This window comes from Podarcis bocagei, assembly GCF_964188305.1.
Source record: "Podarcis bocagei genome assembly, chromosome: W".
Classification (NCBI taxonomy): Eukaryota; Metazoa; Chordata; class Lepidosauria; order Squamata; family Lacertidae; genus Podarcis; species Podarcis bocagei.
This window is the reverse complement of record NC_138131.1, coordinates 82,833,892-82,856,193: the sequence shown is the minus strand read 5'-3', so window position 1 is coordinate 82,856,193 and position 22,302 is coordinate 82,833,892. Positions and strand designations below refer to the sequence as shown.

General features: G+C 45.5%; 1 long non-coding RNA gene and 1 pseudogene across 2 annotated transcripts in view; both read left to right on the top strand.

The window, feature by feature from the left end:
- LOC308578325 overlaps positions 1 to 22,302 on the top strand; it is a 792,667-nt gene that overhangs the window by 733,840 nt on the left and 36,525 nt on the right. The window lies entirely within an intron of this gene.
- The window catches only part of LOC308578366 (protein CIMAP1C-like), a 28,688-nt pseudogene continuing 26,447 nt past the window's right edge, over positions 20,062 to 22,302 (top strand). The window contains exon 1 of the transcript in view: positions 20,062 to 20,173. The product of the transcript in view is annotated as a protein CIMAP1C-like (transcript). The remainder of the gene's footprint in view (positions 20,174 to 22,302) is intronic.

Here is a 22,302-nt window from a genome sequence, read left to right as displayed (position 1 = left end):
GTGGAAAAGGCCGAGGCAAAGGCAAAGGTCCGGTGTCTAGGACAACGCAGCACAAGGCTATGGTTTCACGCTTCACTCCAAAGGCTGCAGAGGTCCAGAAGACGTCTAGATCTTTCTTCGTTGTTGATTCAGCGGCAACCCACCACATGTGCAACGATAAGAGACTGTTTGTGTCTTTTACACCGCAGGAAGGTGCGATTCACCAGGCGGATGACCACACTATTCCAAGTAAAGGCTACGGAACTGTTGTTCTTCACAGTTTGGACTTATCGATACAGAATGTACTTTATGTGCCAGACGCCAATCATAATCTGCTCAGCGTTGGACAGCTGAATGAACGGAACATTGACGTGTCCTTCAAGAACAAGAAGTGCATCATCACAAAGAAAAATGATTATGTATTGCATGCTGAATATGTTGATCGTTTGTTTGTTTTGTATTATGATGATGTTGAAAAGGATGACACTTGTTGCATTGCAGGTTCTAACAAAAGTTTGCATGCAGAATGTATTCATGATTTTCATAGAAAATTTGGTCATTTGCATTTTGAGGCAGTATCTAAAATGCCTACCTTGGTTGAAGATATGACTATTAAACCCTGCAGGTACCACATGAAGTGCAAAGCATGCGCAGCAAACAAGGTGAAAATGGCTGCGAAAGGTAAGGTGTCTAGTAGGCAAGCTACAGAACCATACCAGATTGTTCATGCTGATTTGGTTGGACCACTAGCGCCCTCTTTGGGTGGAAATAGGTACTTCATGGTTCTCATTGATGCATTTTCTAGATATATTTTTGTGTACAATCTCAAACAGAAATCAGAGGCTTTTCCTAGGTTCAAGGAATTCTGTGCTTGGTTGGAAAATGTGCATGGTAAGAAGATAAAGACTCTTTTCAGTGATCGCGGGGGAGAATTCACTTCTCAGCAGTTTGAAGCTTTTCTGACTGAGAAAGGAATTCAACACGATTTGTCTAGTCCTCGCTCGCCATGGCAGAATGGACTTGCGGAACGGGCAAATCAGACATTGCTTCAAGGGTTAAAAACCTTGCTGCATGATGCCAATCTTCCAGAGAATTATTGGGCCGAAGCTCTCTCGTGTTTTGTTTACAGTTACAATCGCAGGTTATCTTCAGCGATTGGTTGTACCCCCTATGAGAAGATGTTTGGCAAGAAGCCATACATCAAACACATGAAGATTTTTGGTTCGGACATGTGGGTTCGCTCACCACAAAACTCCAAGTTAGACAAGCGTGGATTGCATGGTATCTTTCTAGGTTATCAGAAAGGGTCTTACAGAATAATGATGACTGACTCTAAGACAATAAAGCTCACGAGAAGTGTTGAGTACAATGCAAAGTGGGGGGAGAATGTGGGAATTTTCCAATGTTATCCTGATGACGGTGATAAGACTGAGGATAGTCAAAAGCAACCACAACAACCCACTGATGAAGATTCTGAGTCTGAATCTGAAACTGAATCGGGTGATTCAGAGGATTTCAAGAGTGCGAAAGCCTCTATGCGACCCTCTGAAAGCTCTGATCAAGAATTGGAGGAACCATTGTTCACAATAGGTCGTTTTTCTCCTAAGAAGGAAGAGGAGAATGTTGAAGACTTAAGGCTAATTCATAGGTCACAGAGAGCCACAAAAGGCAAACCTCCAAAGAGATTTGCTGATGAGTTTGCTACAATAGCAGTAACAGCTGTTAAAAGCTCCAAGAAGGTATTTGAACCTTCAAGTTTCCAAGAAATCCAGGGTTTGGATTCAAAGGAAGCTGAGCCATGGTTAAATGCCATGAAGGCTGAGCTTGATTCCTTAGAAAGGAACAAAACATGGGAACTAGTTCCAGTAGTTCCAGGAATGAAACTGCTTGGAAGCAAATGGGTCTTCAAAGCGAAGACAGATCAAAATGGCAAGATAGTCAGACACAAAGCCAGATTGGTAGCCAGAGGTTTTGCACAGGTACCAGGTGAGGACTATCACGAGACCTACTCACCCACTGTGAGGTATGAGAGCATTAGGCTTATGCTCAAGCTAGCTGCAGAGGAAAATTTACACATTAGTCACCATGATATTAATACAGCTTTTCTGTACGGATCTCTGAATGAATCACTTTATATGCTTCCACCTGATGGCGTACAGGTAAAACAGGGATTTGTTTGTGCTCTGAAGAAATCCCTTTATGGTCTCAAACAAAGTGCACGGTGTTGGCACACAAAACTCACTGAAGTATTGTTTTCTCTAGGTTTTCAGCAAGGGAAAGCTGATCCATGTGTATTTGTCAAAGAGGAGGGGCAAAAGAAACTGTACTGTTTGTTTTATGTTGATGATTTATTATTCTTTTGGAAAGATGTCGCAATGTACAATAACGCCCTAGCTCAACTAAAAGAGCACTTTGACATGAAAGATCTTGGTGACGTAAACAACTACCTATCTCTGGAAATAGAGAGAGATCAAGATGGTAACATTCTAGTACACCAGTCACGAAAAATTGCTGATGTGTTAAGCAAACTAAACCTGATGGATGCTAACCCTGTAGACACACCGATGACAACAGGTTATCAGGTAGATGACACTGAAGAAGCGTTTTCTGACACTACACTGTACAGAAGTGTTCTAGGCAAGCTAAACTTCATTGCCAGATGTTCAAGACCTGACATTGCTGTTAGCTGTAATTTGCTAAGCAGACAAGTCAACAATCCTAGTGTCAAGGATTGGAAAGCTCTGAAACGCATAGCGCGGTATTTGAAAGGCACTATGCATTACAGACTGAGACTTAACAATCAGAAGTCTGGTGGTCTTGAGATATTTGCAGATGCAAGTTTTGGAAGTGACACTGCAGACAGGAAAAGTACGTCTGGAGTTTGCTACATGTACAATCAGGGTCTGTTTGATTGGTCTTGCAAGAAGCAAACAACAGTTAGCTTAAGTACTTGTGAAGCTGAACTGAATGCACTGTCTTATTCACTTAAGGATTGTGAATGGTTGTTACAATTGTGCAAAGACATGAAAATTCCTGTCAAATGTCCAATCCAGGTTTACCAGGACAACAAAGCATGTTTGGCTTTGCTGAATTCGGAAGGTTGTAAGCAAAGCACGAAGCACTTGCAATTGAAGGTGCAACATGCTAGGGAATGTATTCAGAAGGGACTCGTAACGGTGTCCTATATGCCAGGTAATGAAATTCCTGCTGATGTATTGTCCAAGATTATATCAAAGGATCAACACTGTACCTATGTACAGAAGTTGGGTTTGTACTGATATTGTACGAACACGCTGCCCAGTGATGTTCACAGAAAGGGGGAGGATGTTGGTTTCTGCTTTGCTTCACTGTGCAGCGAAAGGGCTTGTCACGAGACAGGTGTTTACATTCCACAGTCTGTACTGTTGGAGTTTCTCACGGGAAAGGGAAGCTGGATGTGACGTACACTGGTTTCCTGTTTTTCACTGTGTGATTCTCTCCGAGCTGTCGAGAGGATGCTTTTCTGCTCCGGCAGAGGCAAGATGTCTTTCTGTAATATACCAGCTTTGAACTGTAAATAAAGCAATATAGAGTATGCAGCACGTACTTCTCATCCTTCCGCTGGGCACGAGACTCTGCTTAAAATCAACAGCGGGGCCCGCGGCCCCCCCCGGCGATCACGGGGGCGGCGGGAAGGCCCCCGCCGCCCGGGGGAGGCTCCAGGGCTGGGGGACACGGAGGAGCCCCCCCGAGGCCTAGTAAGGCCTCACGAAACGCCGCGGGCCTCCCTGCGGCCTAGAAAAGGCCATCTGGGGGCCACCAAGGCCCTGGGAGGTGACCGGGGACCCCCCTCCACCACCCGCCGCACCCCAGGGCCGCCAGGCCTGGCGGGGGAAGGGAAGGGGCTGCGCGTGGCGTTGCCTCCCCCCCCCCCGCGGCCCACACGCCCCCGCAGGCATGGGGGGGCAGCTAGTGGGGCCCCCGTGCCACCACCCAACACCCCAGGGCATCAGGGCCCACCTAAGGAAAAGGATCCCCTTTTGAAGGGGTATCCTGAAGTCCATTACCCCCGTTATCCCTTGGGATCCCTCCTTTTGGAGCGAGGAAGTCCAGCGACGTCCTTCCTGGAGAAGCTCTGGAGCCAAGTGTGGATTCCTAGGTAAGATCCTCCCTCTATTGTGTGGGCAGGTAATCCCTCCCCTACCTGGCCTGGTCTCCTTGGCAACGCTTCCCCCAGGTGGGATTGGACAACTGACTGAGGTAGGTGGAGACCTCCAGGTATCCCACCTGAGGGAAGGCAAAGCCAAGCCTATGCTGTTGGAGCCGCTCCAGATCTAGGGGCTGCACGCGTCCACGCAAAGGGCGCCCCCCATTTTAAGCGGGGAGCGGTCATTATTAATCTAGCGAATTGTTCGGAATAGATAGATTTAATTCCATTCAGATATTCTGAGCGAGTATCGAGGCAGCTTCTTATGTATTTTGTAACTTGATGCAAGAACCTTCCCTCTCAGTCTCAGTCACCTCACTGCTATGTTAGGAAAGTGATACTGGCCTACCTTGGAAGACTGTTGTAAGAAAAAAGTAGGTTTTTTAATTGTACCCATGGTTTTTCAGAACCTATGGCTTGTCTAACTGATGCACTTACCTGAACTCACCTTTTACATGCCTTCTGAGGACATCAATTTTTCTTTTTCTTCCATGCTGCCCCCAGCAAAGGAAATTTTTGTGTTTCATTTGTGTTCCTTTGCATACTTCTGTATCTGTATTTTATTTTGTTGTACTTAGCTTTGGGGAAAAACCCTTAATAGACAAATATACAATGTTTAAATTGTTATATTGAACCAAAAACAGAGGTGCCACACTACTGGCAATTGCAAGTTTGAGAACACTGCTGGAAATTAGCATGTTGAATCCTAAGATCATCTGTCCAGTGGTTGTTGCTTCTGCTCGGATGAATTGGATAAAATGATTCTAGGGTAATTAAATGTTGACCTACATATCCATTTTTCATTTTCATATACAGTGGTACCTCGGGTTAAGAACTTAATTCATTCCGGAGGTCCATTCTTAACCGGAAACTGTTCTTAACCTGAGGCACCACTTTAGCTAAAGGGGCCTCCCACTGCCGCCGTGCAATTTCTGTTCTCATCCTGAAGCAAAGTTCTTAACCCGAGGTACTACTTCCGGGTTAACAGAGTCTGTAACCTGAAGCGTATGTAACCCGAGGTACCACTGTATAGTTATTGTGTTCTATATAATTTTAAGTATAATTCCCCATACAAGTGAATAGTAAAAGAACTCATACAAGTAATGCTGACACAACCCCTCACACACACTACCATATTTTTTGCTCTATAAGACGCACCAGACCATAAAACGCACCTAGTTTTTGGAGGAGGAAACAAGAAAAAAAATATTCTGAATCCCAGAAGCCAGGACAGCAAGCGAGATCGCAGTGATCCCGCTTGCTGTCCTGGCTTCTGGGATAGCCACACGCAGCCCCCGGCAGCAGGATGAAGGCTTCTGTTGCCCGGGAGAACTTGCGCATGGCTAAGGCTCCCCCAAGACCTGTGCTCCCTTTAAAGAGCCTGTGAAGCGCTCTTTCTCTGGGGAAAAGCCAAGAGCCGCACACAAGCTCCACACGGCTAATAAAAGGGAGCACTGAGCAGAGCCTCCCGCCTGCATTCGCTCCATAAGACGCACACACATTTCCCCTTACTTTTTAGGAAGGGAAAAGTGTGTCTTATAGAGCGAAAAATGTGGTAAGTAGAATAAGAGAAGCATAACCACCCGACCCCACCCCTCTCCCTCTTTTGTCTTTTTCTTCTTCTTCTTCTTCCTAATTGTTTAAACCAGTTCATAAACCAAGAACTTATACACTGATCACTAATAATGAAACATATGTTGCAGATATTTTTCCACAATTATTATGCTATTTTTGTGACATACTAATGACATGAGAAAACTTGTATAATGTTATTCTTGTTTATATAAGCCAATAAACACACACACACACACACACACACAATTTTAGTTCTCATTTCCCCTAATTTCTTTCCAAGCAATTTTCCCCAAAATAACACATTTCTGCTTGTTATTGCCACAAATATATGTATTTTTGATGCACACTTTTCCCTAACGTATGTGTCACGGGAAATGGGGTTGCTTGTGTGTAAATCTCCAGCCGTTCCAAACTGCTTAGGTGTGGTTGTGTCTTTTTCTGACTGAGCAGCCCTTTGCGCTGCTGCTCAGTCGCTAGCAGAATCCATGAGTGAGTGTCTCCTAAATTTCCTCCAGCATAAGAATTCCTTAACGGACAACCTTCGCCTCGCCTCTCTGCGCGGAAGCCTTCTGCGCAGAGTGGGCGTGCCGAGTGGTGGTCCTCCACCCTCCTCACTGACTTCACTGGAAGAGTCTCGGAGCCTCGCCTCCGAGCTGCTCTCTGCCTCTCCCTTCTTCCTGGTGTCACCTGAACTTCCTTCCCCAGATGACGTTCTCTCTCTTCCCTTACTCTTCCCCTCTCCTGCAGAGTCCGGGAGCCTCGCCTCTCCCCTCTGCTCCGATGTCAGTTCCCTGACATCCACCTCCCTCCCAGGGCCCTCCAACCCCCCCGTCCTTTCCTCGGACGGTGATGCAGGAAACCCCCGGAAGGAACTCTCCCCTCCATCTGATGATTCAAACACCCCTCTCCATTTGCTGCTGTCTCTTCTCTCTCCCCTATCTCCCCAGTCGGATTCTTCTTCGGACAATTCCCCTTCCTCCTCTTCGGAGGCGGGAAAACCCTCAAACTCTTCCTCTTCATCGGTGGTGCCAAATTGCTCCCCCCAGAACCTCTCTGGTGGTTTGGGCTTTCCCGGATACCTGCTATGAAACTCCTCCTGCAGATACTCATCCCTAATCTCTTCTGCTGGGACCCATGCATTTTCCGCTTCTGGCTCCCCCTCCCACGCCACCAAATATTCCACTCGTCCCCCTCTCCACCTGGAATCAAGAATTTCAGCTGCATGGCCACTGAATTCCCTTTCCTCCATCTGTGGATGCAAGGGTGTTTCACTTTGCTGACCCAGAAATTCCCTCCCCTCCCTGAACGGTGAGAGTAAGGACCTGTGGAACATGGGGTGCAGTTTCATGTGAGATGGCAATTTGAGCCTAAAGGCCACTGGATTAACTTGCTGGGCTACTTCGAACGGTCCCAGTTTCTTTGGCCTTAGCTTCTTGCACCCTCCTTTGAACGGCAACCCTTTGGTAGACAACCACACCTGGTCCCCCACTCTTATGGTTTCTCCCTCTCTGCGGTGCTTGTCTGCCTGCCTCTTGTACTCTTCCTTGGCCCTTTCCAGGTTTAACTTAAGCTGTTGGTGTAAAGCCTCCATTTCTTCCAAAATTTTTCAGCTGCGGGAACACTCCAACTTCCCTCCCCTTCCCCGGGGAAAGCCCTGGGGTGACACCCGTAATTCGCCATAAACGGACTCATCCCTGTGGACACATGTTCTGCATTATTGTATGCAAACTCAGCCAGCGCTAATTTGTCCACCCAATCCTTCTCCCTCTCGCAGACGTAGCAGCGTAGATATTGTTGAAGTATGCTGTTAGCTCTCTCTGCTTGTCCATTGGTTTCTGGATGTCTGGCCGTTGAGAACCCAACCTCGACGTCCAGCAGACTCATGAGCTTCCTCCAGAATCTGGACGTGAATTGCCGGCCTCTGTCGGATAAAATCCTCAAGGGGGCGCCATGCAACCTGAAAACATGCTCTACAAACAGCTTTGCTGTTTCTTCTGCAGTCACCGCATGCGAGCACGCAATAAAATGGCACATTTTGGTCATCAAGTCAACTACCACCATTACTGCCGTTTTCCCCCTGGCTTTGGGTAAGTCCGTCATAAAGTCAATTGATACCACCTCCCATGGCCTCTCTGGTGTGGGTAAGGGCTCCAGTAACCCTGCAGGTGCTGTCCTCTCCCCCTTCGCTCTCTGGCAGCACTGGCACCCACGTACATACTCCTTCACATCTTCCCTCACCCGTGGCCACCAAAACTGCCTGGTGACCAGTAGCATTGTCTTATGTTGTCCAAAATGTCCTGCCGTGGGGTTGTCATGCAGTTGTTTGAGTATTCTGCTCCTCAAATCCCCCTCAGGTATGTACAATGCACCCTTATAGTACAGTGCCCCGTCCTTTACTTCGAACCCCCCCCCTGAGTTTCCCCAGTGATACCAATTTCTCGGATTTTGGTTTGTGCATATTGATCATCCCTCGTCAACCCGGCCAGCTCTTGCCTCCCGACGAACACTCCCCCACACACCCATCTGCCCTCGGGAATGACATGACGTGCTTCTGGCCCTCCCTCCCCTTCTGCGTATTCGGGCTTGCGGGAGAGGGCGTCTGCTCTGACATTTTCCTTCCCAGGCACGTACCTAATCTCAAAATCAAACTTGGAAAACTCCTGTGCCCACCGCACCTGTCGTTGGTTCAGCACTCTCGCCGTTCTCCAATATTCCACGTTCTTGTGGTCAGTACACACCTGGACTTTGTGCTGTGCGCCTATGAGAAAATGTCTCCATCGTCGAAAGGCCTCGTGAATTGCCAGCAGTTCCCGATCGTACACTGTATAGTTTTGCTCTGACTTGTTCAGCTTCCTGGAAAAGAAGGCACACGGCTTCCACTGTTCCCCATTTTCCTGCTGGAGCAATATGCCCCCCACAGCTCTGTCTGGCGCGTCCGTCTCTAGCCTCATCGGCTTCCGCAGATCCACATGTAGGAGCTGCTCTTCCGACGCGAAAGCCCTCTTAAGCTTTTCAAAGGAACGCTGGGCCTCTTCTGTCCATTCGAACTTCTTCTTACTGCTGAGACAATCCGTTATGGGTGCCGTTAGATGGGCGAAGTTCTTGATGAACTTCCTGTAGAAATTTGCAAACCCCAAGAACCTCTGCACGTCCTTCCTGTTCTTGGGAGGCTTCCATTCTAGCACAGCCTGCACCTTCCCCGGGTCCATGGCCAAGCCCTTGTCTGACAACCGATAGCCAAGGAACTCCACCTCTCGAGCATGGAATTGGCACTTCTCCAATTTGACCCACAGCTGGTGCTCCTGCAGTCTCTTCAGCACTTCCCTGACGTCTTTTACATGCTGCTCCTCGTTCTCTGAGTAGATTAGGACATCGTCCAGGAAGGCTACACAATTCTTGTACAGCAGGGACCCCAGCACGTGGTGCATGAAAGCTTGAAAGGTGCTCGATCCCGATTGTAATCCGAAGGGCATAACTAAGTACTCAAAGGCTCCCAGAGGGGTGAACATGGTGGTTTTCCATTCATCCCCCTCCCTCATCCTTATCAAGTTGTACGCCCCCCGAAGGTCCAGCTTGGTAAAAATCTTCCCCTTCCTTACCCTGGCCAAAATGTCATCAATTCTGGGCATTGGGAAGGTCACTGGTTCCGACACCCTGTTCAATCCACGGTAGTCCACTACGAGCCTGGGCTCATGGGAGTCTCGCTTGTCCACAAAGAACACTGGACTACCCCCCACCGCCCTCGATTCCCTTATGAACCCTCGCTTCAGGTTCTTGTCAATAAACTTCCGCAATTCCTGCATCTCCCTATCTGACATGGCGTACAGCTTGCCCACTGGCAGCTGAGCGTCTGGGAGCAAGTTGATCTGGCAGTCAAAGGGCCTGTGGGGGGGTAGCCGATCCGCCTCCTTCTCGCTGAAGACTTCTTCCAAGTCCGCATACTGAGGTGGTATCTTCCCTTTTTCCCCTACTGCCATCCCTGCCACCCTGGCTACTGCCATCCTCAGGCCTTCCCCTCCGTGGCAATGCTCTACGCAGTGAGCTGACCCAAAGGTGACTGTCCGCTGGTGCCACCCTACTACTGGGTCGTGCAGTGCCAGCCAACTCATTCCCAGTATGATAGGTGGTCCTGCTAAGGTGGCTACGTGAAAGACAATTGTCTCAGTGTGTCTGGAAACTGTCATTTTCATGGGCGGGGTCTGGTGGGTCACTTCCCCTCCCAAAAGTTCTCTCCCATCTATCGTGGTTACTTGCAGGGGATGTTCTAGAGGCACCACCTGTAGCTGGTGTTCTAGCGCAAAATCCTTGCTAAAGAAGTTGCAAGAGCTGCCTGAATACAGCAGCACCTTCACTTTGATGGGGTGTCCGTTTGGGAGTTCTAGCACCACCTCTATTGCGATGGCTGCTCGGGGGGGGGGTCTGGTTTGGGCACTACTACTGGTTGCTCGCCTGGCTGCTGTGCCCTCCTTCCTGCAGCCAAGCACGGCCGTTTCCCGGAGCCTCTTTCTTTTCCTCCTCACTCCCCACTGCCCCCACCATTCCTTGCCACGCCTTCTTCTGAGGGCATACTCTGGCAAAATGTCCCGGCTGCTGGCATAGGAAACACCTCTTACTGGTTTTCCCCTCCTTCTTACGCACCTCGCTGGAGTTTGAAAACCCGCACGCGCGCGCTCCTCCAATCTCCATTGGCTCCTCGGGTGGCACAGTAGACACTGGCACGTCTGGAGTGCGGTTGTCATGCCAACGCTCTGCTCTCCCTTCCCGCCTTTCCAGCGCGCGCGTCTCTTGCCTGACTCCTACAGCGAGCGCCAACTTGGTCAGCTGGTCCATCGATTCCGGGCGGGGTGAGCGGGAAAGTTCGTCTCTCACCCAAGGGGATAAGCCCTCCTCAAATAACATTTGTACTGGTTGAGAACTCAGATCCCACCCAAGTTTATGGATCAGCATAGCAAATCTCGACCAGTACTCTCTCACTGACTGGTTTCCTTGTTTGCACTCCATCAGTTCTTTACGAGTCACACTCTCTTCAACATCGCTCGCGAACATGTGATCCATCGCGCTAAAAAACTTTCTCAGGTCCTTCAAAGCCGCGTTCTCTGCCGCCATTAAGGGTCGGACCCAATCTCTGGCCCTCCCCTGCAGGTGCCCCACCACGAAAGCGACTCTTCCCCCATCGTCGGCAAAGTCATCGTGCTGCAGATCCAGCGCATACTGCACTTCAGTCTTAAAAGCGTTATAATCTCTGGGGTTGCCCCCAAAAGTCCGCACAAGTCCCCGTACCTTTCTTGCGATGGGGGTAATCTTCCCCTGGGCGTCATGTGTCCTCCTTTCATCCAGCCGCGCCGCTAGTAGAGCCAGTTGCTGCTCCAAGTCTTGGTTTCTCTCCTCCAGACTCTGTCCGCCTTTGGCCCCCTCTCCTGCGCCGGCTCCTCCGGTTTGACTCATGACTGTACCCCGGTCCTCTTGCACACAAGCAACGTAAAGGACTCACGGATTGCTGTCACGGGAAATGGGGTTGCTTGTGTGTAAATCTCCAGCCGTTCCAAACCGCTTAGGTGTGGTTGTGTCTTTCCCTGACTGAGCAGCCCTTTGCGCTGCTGCTTAGTCGCTAGCAGAATCCGTGAGTGGGTGTCTCCTAAATTTCCTCCAGCATAAGAATTACTTTGATCTGAAGCCTTTGAAGAGGAATTTAAAAGTTTCAATTTCGTGCATGACCTGAACTGTCGCTATAGGTACTAAGGGATTTAAACTTTTTTTTTCTGCTTTGCTTTGAACTTAGTTTTTCCTCTCCCTGTGGATTTACAAAATTATTTAAAGAAACCCAGGTACTTGACTGCCAAACTATTAGAGCTGTCAGTTTGCGGACTTGATTTTTGCTACTCTGAACTGTTACTTTTGAGTGTTACTGGACTAGCTACTTTGAAACACTATTATCTGGCACTTTTCCTGAAACTTTGTTTAAATAAGGACTCACTCTGCTGGCTATAAAGAAGAGCGGAAGGTCTTTCTTGAAATTTATGAGTGGTTGGATACTGTTGGATTTTGGCAAAACTTTTTTAAGCTTTTACGCTTTGGAACAACTATTGGAAAAAATTCCTTTGTTCTCCTCAAGATTTGTTTGAACTCCCCCTGGTGGATTTTGGATTTACAACTGGTTGGGACTTGTTTTTTCTCTTTTTTCTTCCTTTAACTTGTTGTTTACTCTCTGAGCTTGTGGATTCCCATGGGAGCATACTAAATTTGACCTTGGCACGTAGACAGGAGTGGAATGAGTGGCACTGGGAAAACAAGATCGGCCAAAGCTAAAGCTAAACAATTAACTCAATCAACATTAACTTCCCAGTTGCGCAGATCATCTGTTCCTACTGTTTTGGGAACACAAGAATTAGAAACTGAGCTGACTTTATCAGAAGGCATGGCAGCTGGAGGAAACGAATCAGTACTAGACAAAATCTTGGAGAAGTTGGAAACATTGGACAAAAAAGTGGATGTACAATCGGCAAAGATTGACCAAAATACTGCCAGCCTAAATAAATTAACTGAACAAGTGACCTTACATGCACAATCAATTGGGAAGCTTTTTGAAGCTACTACAGAGAATCGTAAAGCTACCACAGAGAATCGTAAATTGGCTGAGGAAGTTAACCAGAAAGTGGAAGCAGTGAAGGAGGAGGTTAAACCACTGACTAAACAGATTGGTGAACATCAGGCCTACCTGTCTATGATTGAATTACGCAGTCGGGAAAATAATCTGAGGCTGAGATCAATTTTAGAACTGGAACAAGGGAATTTAACGGAATATTTGACAAAAGAACTTTCCAAGTTTTGGAACTTGGAGGAAGACAAGGACTTTAAAATCGTTAGTGCCTTCAGACTTGGAAGAGTAGCAAGGAAGGACAGACCCAGAGACTGTTTGATTACTTTGAGATCTAAGGAAGAGAAGGATAAAATACTAAGCTTACATTATGAAAAATCACTTGTAATCCAGGGAAGGAGAGCGGAAATTTACAAAGATATCCCTAAACAACTTTTGGATCTAAGAACCACCTATACAGAACTAACCAAACTGTTGAGAAGTAACTCAATCCTTTTCAGGTGGGAATTTCCTCAAGGATTATCTTTCACATTCAGAGGGAAGAAGGTGAAAATTAAAACACCCGAGGATAAAGATAAGTTCCTGCATGATTACGGAGAAGACCTTCAGAAAGTGATTACAGGGCCTGAGGCTTGGTCACCGCCACCGCCTGCACCTACACCTTTGGGATCTGAGGAACAGAAGAAAGAAACACCACCCTCTACAGAATAACAGACTCGCCCAGGATGTCTCTGCAACTTCTTAGCTGGAACATTAATGGTGGAAATTCCCCGGAAAAAAGGAGAAGGATATTCCATATATTAAAGAAAGAACAATTGGACATTATTTGCCTACAGGAAACACATGTGACTAGGCTCCACAGAAAAGTGTTAATTAACAAAAGATTAGGCCAAGAATTTATTTCATCAGACCGAGTCAAAAAGAGAGGAGTGGTGATTTATGCAAAGGAGAGCCTATCACCAAAATTCCTTTTTAAAGATGAACAAGGAAGAATTTTGGCAATCGAAATTCAAACCCAGGGTGAAAAGTTCTTGATACTGGGAATCTATGCACCGAACGAAGGGAAATCAGAATTTTATAAGAAGCTGCATGAGACAATGCTGGACTATCTGGACTATAATAACATCATTATGATGGGAGATATGAATGGGGTGGTGTCTACAAATATGGATAAGTCACATGGCCAAAGCTTGACAAAAGATGGCAGACTACCTAAAACTTTTTTTGAACTGACTGACAATATGGACTTGATTGATATCTGGAGGACAAAAAAACCCCTAGGAAGAGAGGGAACATTCTTTTCTGAAGCCCAACTGACATGGACAAGAATCGACCAAATCTGGATAACTAGAGGTCTGGCACCCAAGATCAGAAAAGTGGAAATCTGCCCAAAGACTTGCTCCGACCATAACGCAGTAAAGATGGATATGAGACTAACTACAACCGGCTCCTTTAGATGGAAGATGAATGACACCCTGCTCAGAGACCAGGAGATTATCAAAAAGGCCCAAAAAGCTTTGAAGGACTATTTTGAAATAAATTTGAACACCATGGTGGAAAAAAGAGTAATCTGGGACCCAAGTAAAGCTGTAATGAGGGGGTTTCTGATACAACAGAACACCATAAAGAAAAGAGCACAGAACGAGAAAAAGGAAAAGATTTTGGAGAAAATTAGGGAATGCGAGAAAAAGTTAAGATCGAAACCGAAGTCAAAGGAGATTCTGAGAGAAACTAAACTCTACCAAGTACAATACTCTAAATTGATAAATCAGGAAGTGGAGTGGAAAATCAAGTTAATGAAACAAAGATCATTTGAATCGGCAAATAAATGTGGAAAGCTGTTAGCATGGCAGCTGAAAAAGAGACAAAAACTAAATACGGTTACCAACTTAGAGATTGAAGGGAAAAACATTCAGAATCCTGTGGAGATTAGAAAGTGCTTCCAGAGATACTTTAAGCAACTTTACACTCAAGCTTTTTGTTCAGAATATATCGCACCCATACCATTCTCAAATCCTTGGCCTACCCCCATCCCATGAAGATTCTTTTTCATAAAACTCCAAGAGATATTGTCAAAGGCTTTCTCCGCGTCCACAAAAATCAGAACTGCTTTAGTGTTTATATTCACCTCTAGTAGTTCCAAAATGTCTATTATGTTCCTCACATTGTCTGATAAATGCCTTTTAGGGAGAAAGCCTGCTTGGTCCTTATGAATCTTCTCCATCAACACTCTTTTCAATCTTTTTGCCAAAATGTCTGCAAAAATTTTGTAATCCACATTAAGTAATGATATTGGGCGGTAGTTCTTAAGTTGAGTCTTTTCAGTCTCTGTCTTTGGTATGAGTGTAATATACGCTTCTTTCCACGATTCTGGCGCCCTTTTCCCCTCTAAAATCTCATTACAGACTTCCTTTAGCAGTTGCACCAACCACTCCTTCAAAGCTTTGTAGTATCTGGAAGTCAGTCCATCTGGTCCTGGAGATTTGCCCAATTGCATGTTCTGAATGGCACCCTCTATCTCTTGTTCTGTTATTCTCTGATTTAGATCCACCTTACTTTGATGAGAGATTTTTTGTAATCCATATTTTTTAAGGAATTCATCTATGTCCTCTTCATTCTGTGATCCTTGTGAATATAACTTTTTAAAATAACTCAGGAAACAATTTCTAATCTCGTTGGGTTTGGATATATTCTTTCCATCCACTTCTAGATTTGTAACTGTATTTAGTTTCTGTCTTTTCTTCAATTGCCAGGCGAGAAGTTTACCACATTTATCTGCCGATTCAAATGTCTTTTGTCTCATTTGCTTTATCTTCCACTCAATCTCTTGATTCATCAATTCCATATATTGTGTTTGATATAGCTTGATCTCTCTCAAAATCTCCTGGGACTTTGGTTTTGATCTTAATCTTTTCTCTCCTTCTTTTATCTTTTCCAAAATCTTTTCCTTCTTCTCATTTTGCTTTCTCTTTTTTATTGAATTTTGTTGAATCAAAAATCCTCGCATCACAGCTTTGCTTGCGTCCCAGATCACTCTTTTTTCTACATCGGCCTTTAAATTTATTTCAAAATAGTCCTTTAAGGTTTTTTGGGCCTTTCTGTGGATCTCCTCGTCTCGAAACAGGGTGTCATTCATCCTCCATCTGAATTGACCAGTTGTTGTAAGTTTCATCTCCATCTTCACGGCGTTATGGTCGGAGCAAGTCTTTGGGCAGATTTCTATTTTTTTAATCTTTGGAGCCATCCCACTAGTAATCCAAATTTGGTCGATTCTGGTCCAGGTCATCATTGCTTGAGAGAAAAAAGTTCCCTCTCTCTCGAGAGGGTTCCTTGTTCTCCAAATATCTATTAAGTCCATATTTTCAGTCATTTCAAAGAAGGTCTTCGGAAGTCTCCCTTCCTTGGAGATTGTCAGTCTTTGTGCCTTGTCCATATTTGTAGAAACCACACCATTCATATCTCCCATAATTACTACGTTATAGTCCAAATAATCCATCAGAGTTTCATGCAACTTCTTGAAGAATTCCGCCTTCCCTTCATTTGGTGCATAGATTCCAACTATTAACAATTTTTCTCCTTGTACTTGTATTTCCACTGCCAGGTATCTTCCTTGTTCATCTTTAAACATCATTTTTGGGGCCAATTTCTCTTTTGCATAAATCACTACTCCTCTTTTCTTAACTTTGTCCGATGAGATGAATTCTTGTCCTAATCTTTTATTTATAAGTAGTTTTCTGTGTACCCTGGTCACATGGGTTTCTTGTAAACAGATCAAATCCAATTGTTCTCTTTTCAAAATATGAAAAACTTGGCGTCTTTTCGTGGGCATGTTCAGCCCATTACAATTCCAACTAAGGAATTGCAGGGCCATCTTGTTATTTGTCACTTACTCCTCCTACCGCTCCAAGTTGTTGCTCTTCCTCTGATGGTGGTGGTTTAAGCCCAAATGATAGATTCAGAATGTCCACTACTCTTTTTTGCTCTGAGATTGGGTCTACCGTTCCCTTCTGCAGATCCTCGTGGTTTCTCTCCAAGAATTTCTCTTTGTCTTGAATTGTTTTTATTTTCACCTTCTTTCCCTTGTAGTTAAAGGGCAGTCCTTGTGGAAACTCCCACCTGAAGAGTATGTTGTTCTTTTTCAGCAGGTAGACCAGATCTTTATAGAAGGTTCTCACCTCCAAAATATATTCAGGGATGTCCTTAAAAATCTGTATATGAGAATTTCCAATTTCCAAGGCCTTTTGGTAATTTAGTTTCAGTATTTTGTCTCTTTCTTCCTTGGATCTGAAAGTAATCAGGCAATCCCTCGGAGTCTTTCTGTTTTGTCTCCTGCCCAGTCTAAATGCTGTTATTATCTTAAATTCTTCTTCCTCCAATTCTTCCTGCCAAAAGTCAGAAAACTCTTGTGTAAGGAACTCCACAAGGCTGTCTCCTTCACTTTCAGGAATTAGTCTTAATTTCAAATTTCTCTCCTTTCTCTGTAATTCCATCAAAGACAAGGCCGCATCATGTTCATACACTTTTTTAGAAAACGGTTCTAATTTTTCCTGTGTCTCCTCAGCAATCTTTCTGGCATCCTCTGCGATTTTACGTGTTGCCGAGTTTTCTTCAATCAGTTTATTTATAGATTCTGTGTTGGATATCACACTTTTCGTATTCAAATCCAGCCTTGCTGTTAATTCTGTTAGTTTTTGTGAATTTTCTGTACTCTGCTGTGTCAAAGCTTCCAGGGATTGATTTATCTTGAGTAACGCCTGTGTCATTGACTCCATGGAGACAGCCGTCACTTTTTCCTGCCCAGCTGCACCTGTCGGTGTTAAACTTGATATTGAGCCTCTTTTCTTCTGTTGCTGTTGCTGCTGTTTTGCTTTAGCTCTCGTAGTTATCTCCTCTGCTGGGCCACTCATGTCCCAAGGACGTTCTCACAGGAACAATTTCCAAATGGAAAATCCCACTGTCTTAATCTGTTATTCTGCAACTGTTACTTCTCAGCCCTCTAGAGGGGGCAAAACATAATGTCCAAGTGAAGGAAACAAAGAATATAGAACAAAGAAACCAGGAAACTTCAATATAAATGCTGCAACACTTTTTCTATGTAGTTTCTCTGTCAACACAGTCCAGTCTGGTATATTGTAGCAGCAAAACCCCAAAACTTTGTATCAGTTAAGTCCTCAACTATGTAGCCTTGTAACAAGTTTCTAAAATCTTTTCACTGTCCTGGTATCTTATTTTGACAGTCCGTCTCAGGGGATTGAGGCAGCGGAAAGTTTTTCTCTTTCAAAAATCATGCAGGTTAATGAGGTTACTTTCCCTCCCCTCTGCCCCTGCCTGCTAGAGAGGAGATTTATATCCAAATGCCAGGCTTAAATAGTCCTATTGTTATTTCCCTTCAGATGCAGCTCTTTGTTTTTCGTTGCTTCATCTGTCATGCAGTCGGGGGAAGGCAGACTTCCTTGATTTTAACCTCCCCCGTTTCCGGCCAAATTTCCAATTTAAATTTAAAAGTTCCCGATAGTCATTCAATCCTACTCACGGGGTTTTCAATCCGAATTCAATTTGCAGGAAGGAATCGGCGCTCTCCGTCAATGGCGACGCGGCTTCACTCTGCGGGCTGGGTAGCGACTCTCAGCACCGCGCTCTCCCGATGCCGTTCCGGAGCCTTTAAAAAGGCAGTAAAGGGGGGCGCTTCTGGTGCCCACCGAGTCTCCTTGTTCACAGGCATCCGCGCCTGTGATTTTAGGGGTCCCCCACTTGCCGTAGCGGGTCAGACCCGAACTCGTGGAGCAGTCCTCCTCCGGAGCTCGGAAAGAGGACCGCCATAAACGCTGGCGCCGACCGGAAGTAAAGGCTTTCTGGGAAATGATCTATAATGAGTTAAAAAGGTATTTAAGTATACCTTCCTTAAGAAACCAGAGGCCTTCCTTTTGGGCATTGTCGGCCAAGGGGTGTTAAAGAAAGATAGAACCTTTTTTCTGTATGCAACAACAGCAGCAAGAATACTCATTGCAGAGCACTGGAAGACCCAAGATTTACCCACACTGGAAGAATGGCAGACGCAACTGATAGACTACATGGAACTGGCTGAAATGACTGGCAGAATCCGGGACCTGGGAGAAGAGACGGTGGAAGAGGATTGGAAAAAATTTAAAGACTATTTACAAAAACACTACAAACTGTATGAATGTTAGGAGAATGCACAATTGAAAGTAACACGGCAGCAGAAACTTTGTTGTAAAATATATGAGAATAAGTGAGGTTTAAGGAAATGATGAAATTTGAAGCAATATTATGTTTAAATCAAGCAGTTTAATTTACGATAAAGTTATTTAAAAGTTGGGACATAATATCCGAGATTTACAAAATAAGAATTGAAATAAGGTAATAAATTGCTGTCTATAACTATGTGACTGAGAACGCAGGGAAGGGAGATGCGGGGAAGTCCAAAGATTATGAAAATATGACTTATGAACAACTGTGTTTTATATGTATTCTTCTTTTATTCTTTGTTTATTTCTTAACTTTGCTTTGACTTTTTCTGTCTGTATGGTGATGGTATTTTATATGTTTGGTGGTTTGTTCGTTGTTTAAAAAATTGCAATAAATATTTTATTTTTTTTTAAAAAAGAATTCCTTAACAGACAACCTTCGCCTCGCCTCTCTGCGCGGAAGCCTTCTGCGCAGAGTGGGCGTGCCGAGTGGTGGTCCTCCACCCTCCTCACTGACTTCACTGGAAGAGTCTCGGAGCCTCACGTCCGAGCTGCTCTCTGCCTCTCCCTTCTTCCTGGTGTCACCTGGACTTCCTTCCCCAGATGACGTTCTCTCTCTTCCCTTACTTGTCCCCTCTCCTGCAGAGTCCGGGAGCCTCGCCTCTCCCCTCTGCTCCGATGTCAGTTCCCTGACAGTATGTCCACATTGTTTTTTGTTGGAGAACCATGTGGCAAAATTCCAAGAAGTGCAAATTTCAAAAGAAAGCTGCGTTTCAGTGTGCCTCTTGTTTAAGGAAGGGTGAATTGGGTCAGTTTCATGTTAAGGGAACTGAATTTCCTCTCCATCCCTCTGTTCATATTGAGAAACATTCTCTTTTGCTTTGAGGTTCATTTTTTTATGCTTTCTGGACTTTTTGTTTCATTTTAACTGGGATGTGGTCATTGTTGCCCAGGCAGCCTGTGCAAACACCCCTCTCTGAGCTCCTGGGAATGGGGGAAGGTTAGAATACAAATGCTGCAAATAAAACGAAAAAATGGAACAAAAAAAATCAATGAATACTATATCATATGAAGGCAAAGGAATGGGGAACATGGTCTTAGCATGGGCATAGCGAGGACTTTTGTTAGCGGGGCAGAAATGACATGATTGGTCAGTTAAGTATTTCTATTGTTTTATTTGATAGGGAGCAGCTGCCCTCTGTCCCCCCCCCCTTAGCTATGCCCATGGGTCTTATGAAACAAAATGTGGTATTTTGGGCTTGTGGCTCTCCCCCCCCCCCCGGCTGGTAACTTGCAAGGAAGGAGGACTTGTATTAGCAGCACACAAAGAGGGAGAGAGAGAGAGAGAGAGAGAGGGGGGGGGAGAGAGGGAGGGAGGGAGGGAGGGAGGGAGGGAGGGAGGGGGAGGGAGAGTATTCTGCCAGAACCATGGTAATATGGAAATAAACAAGTCTGGTTCCACACTTGCATCAGCATCGCCTGGGCAACCTGGGAGCGAATTGCGACATGAGGCATTGTTTATGTTCCAAAAAGGAGGGGGTAGAGGAGGAATTGGAAAGCTGAGTAACATCCCCACTCCTTATTGAAATCTACATCCAGATTTCCATTCCATCCAGAGAAGCAGCATCAGCGGTATGGGTGACTGACACAACCAATTGCTACTTTGATTGGTAACTGAAATCCTAAGACCTTTGTTTGCTGTGTATTAGCATGATTAGGGTTAGGGAGCATAGCAATGCAAAGGCCAGTTGCCACCTCTCTTAGAAACTCCAGAGAATTAGAAAGACACAGAAGAAATTGTTTGTATTCTCCAAATGCTGCCCCACAGACCATGCCACTACAAGGAGATGACAAAAGGCATTGTTTTTGTGCCCTGTATTTAAGTTTTATTCCCCACCCCCTCCAAAGTGCTCAGGGTGAGGGATCAGGCCTGGTCTCATGCTCTGGAGGTGGTGCTCCCTTCATTCTGCTCCTCTGTCCTGAAGGGCTCTGGGATTAGGGTGGACACAGTTGTGGTTCTCCGGGGGGAAGGGTCAGACTTATGCTTGGAATGTCTGGAATCAGTATTTTGGTACCTGGAAAAGGGCAGGCGACAGCTTACTCATGCCAAAAATAAGCAGGATATAAATGTAAGAAAACAACTAGCTAAATAAATACTCCCCCTTCAATGCCATCTAGGTCTTCAGCTGGTGGGTCAGGACTTCCACCAATACTTCCACCATGCAAATATATGGTCAATGATGAAGAAATGGGTCCCCAAATGCATGTTACTGAAAAGGATGGAGATCCCTATCTAGCCTTTCGTCCATCATTGAATCACAGAACTGTAGAGTTGGGAAGGCCCATGAGTGTCATCTAGTCCAACCCCCTGCCATGCAAGAATCTTTTACCCAACATGGTGCTCGAACCCATGACCCTGAGATTAAGAGTCCCATGCTGCACCAACTGAGTTATCCTAGGTTCAACAAGTCTTGTGGCAGCAAATTCCACACATCAATGGTGAGTGTGCTTTGCTGCGAACAAATAAGAACGTAAGAACATAAGAATCTGTTGGATCTGGCCAAAGGGCATCTAGTTCAGCATTCTGTTCTCACAGTGACCAACCAGATGCCTGTGGGAAACCTGCAAGCAGGATCCAAGCACTCTCCTCCCATGTTTCCAGCAGCTGGTATTCAGAAGCAGGACATAGTCATAGAATCATAGAATCATAGAATCATAGAGTTGGAAGAGACCACAAGGGCCATCGAGTCCAACCCCCTGCCAAGCAGGAAACACCATCAGAGCACTCCTGACATATGGTTGTCAAGCCTCTGCTTAAAGACCTCCAAAGAAGGAGACTCCACCACACTCCTTGGCAGCAAATTCCACTGTTGTCCTGACTAGTTGTCATTGATAGCTTTATCCTCCTCTGTGAATTTATCCAGTCCTCTTTAAAAGCCATCCATGTTGGTGGTCAGCACTGCCTCCTGTGGGAGGGAGTTCCATAGTTAAACTAAGCGCTGTTTATTGGGGCTTTGCTTAATGCTATCAACACACATGAAACTATTTCCCCAACTCCTGCCTGCTGGTTCCCCTTGCATGTTTCTTTTGGTGTGTTTTCTACATGGCTATTTTGCTATTAATCATTTCTATTGTTTTCCTTCTGCTGTTTGGGATCGTGGTACTGTTGCTTGAGCTGCTTGCAATTATATTTTATGGTTGCAATTTCATTCCATGTTGTTCATTTTAAATTGTTCTGAGCTGCCTTGGGGACCTTGTTGTTGAAAGGCAGGCTGGGGGGGGGCAGTAAAATCAGGGGTCGATAAGCTTTTTTTTTTAGTGCAAGGGCCATATTTGATAACCATCTGAGGGCCATGTACCAGTGTTGAATGGGGTTAGATACAAAAACTGGGTGGAGCAACAGGAGGGACTCTTTGTGCATTAGGCTATAATCCAGCTCCACATACCCTCCAAGTTTCTATACCTACCCCTGCCCCCATCTTCATTCAGGAAAGCAAGAGGCTTTGCTCTCACATTCCAGCCAGGCAAAAGCACTTGAAGAGGGCACAAAGCAGGGGCAGGGAGGCTTGTGACCTGGAGAGAGTGCTAATGGTCAGAGAGAGAGAGGTCTGGTTGGTGGCATGTGGCTCCTGGGCTGAGCCTCCCATTCCTGGTTTAAATAAACAAAGGCACACAGACCTCTAGATTCACCCTCATTCCCTTAGCCCTTACAGTGCAGGGGCTGCAAAGGGGCTCTTCTCTGTCTGTTGTTGGACTAAAAC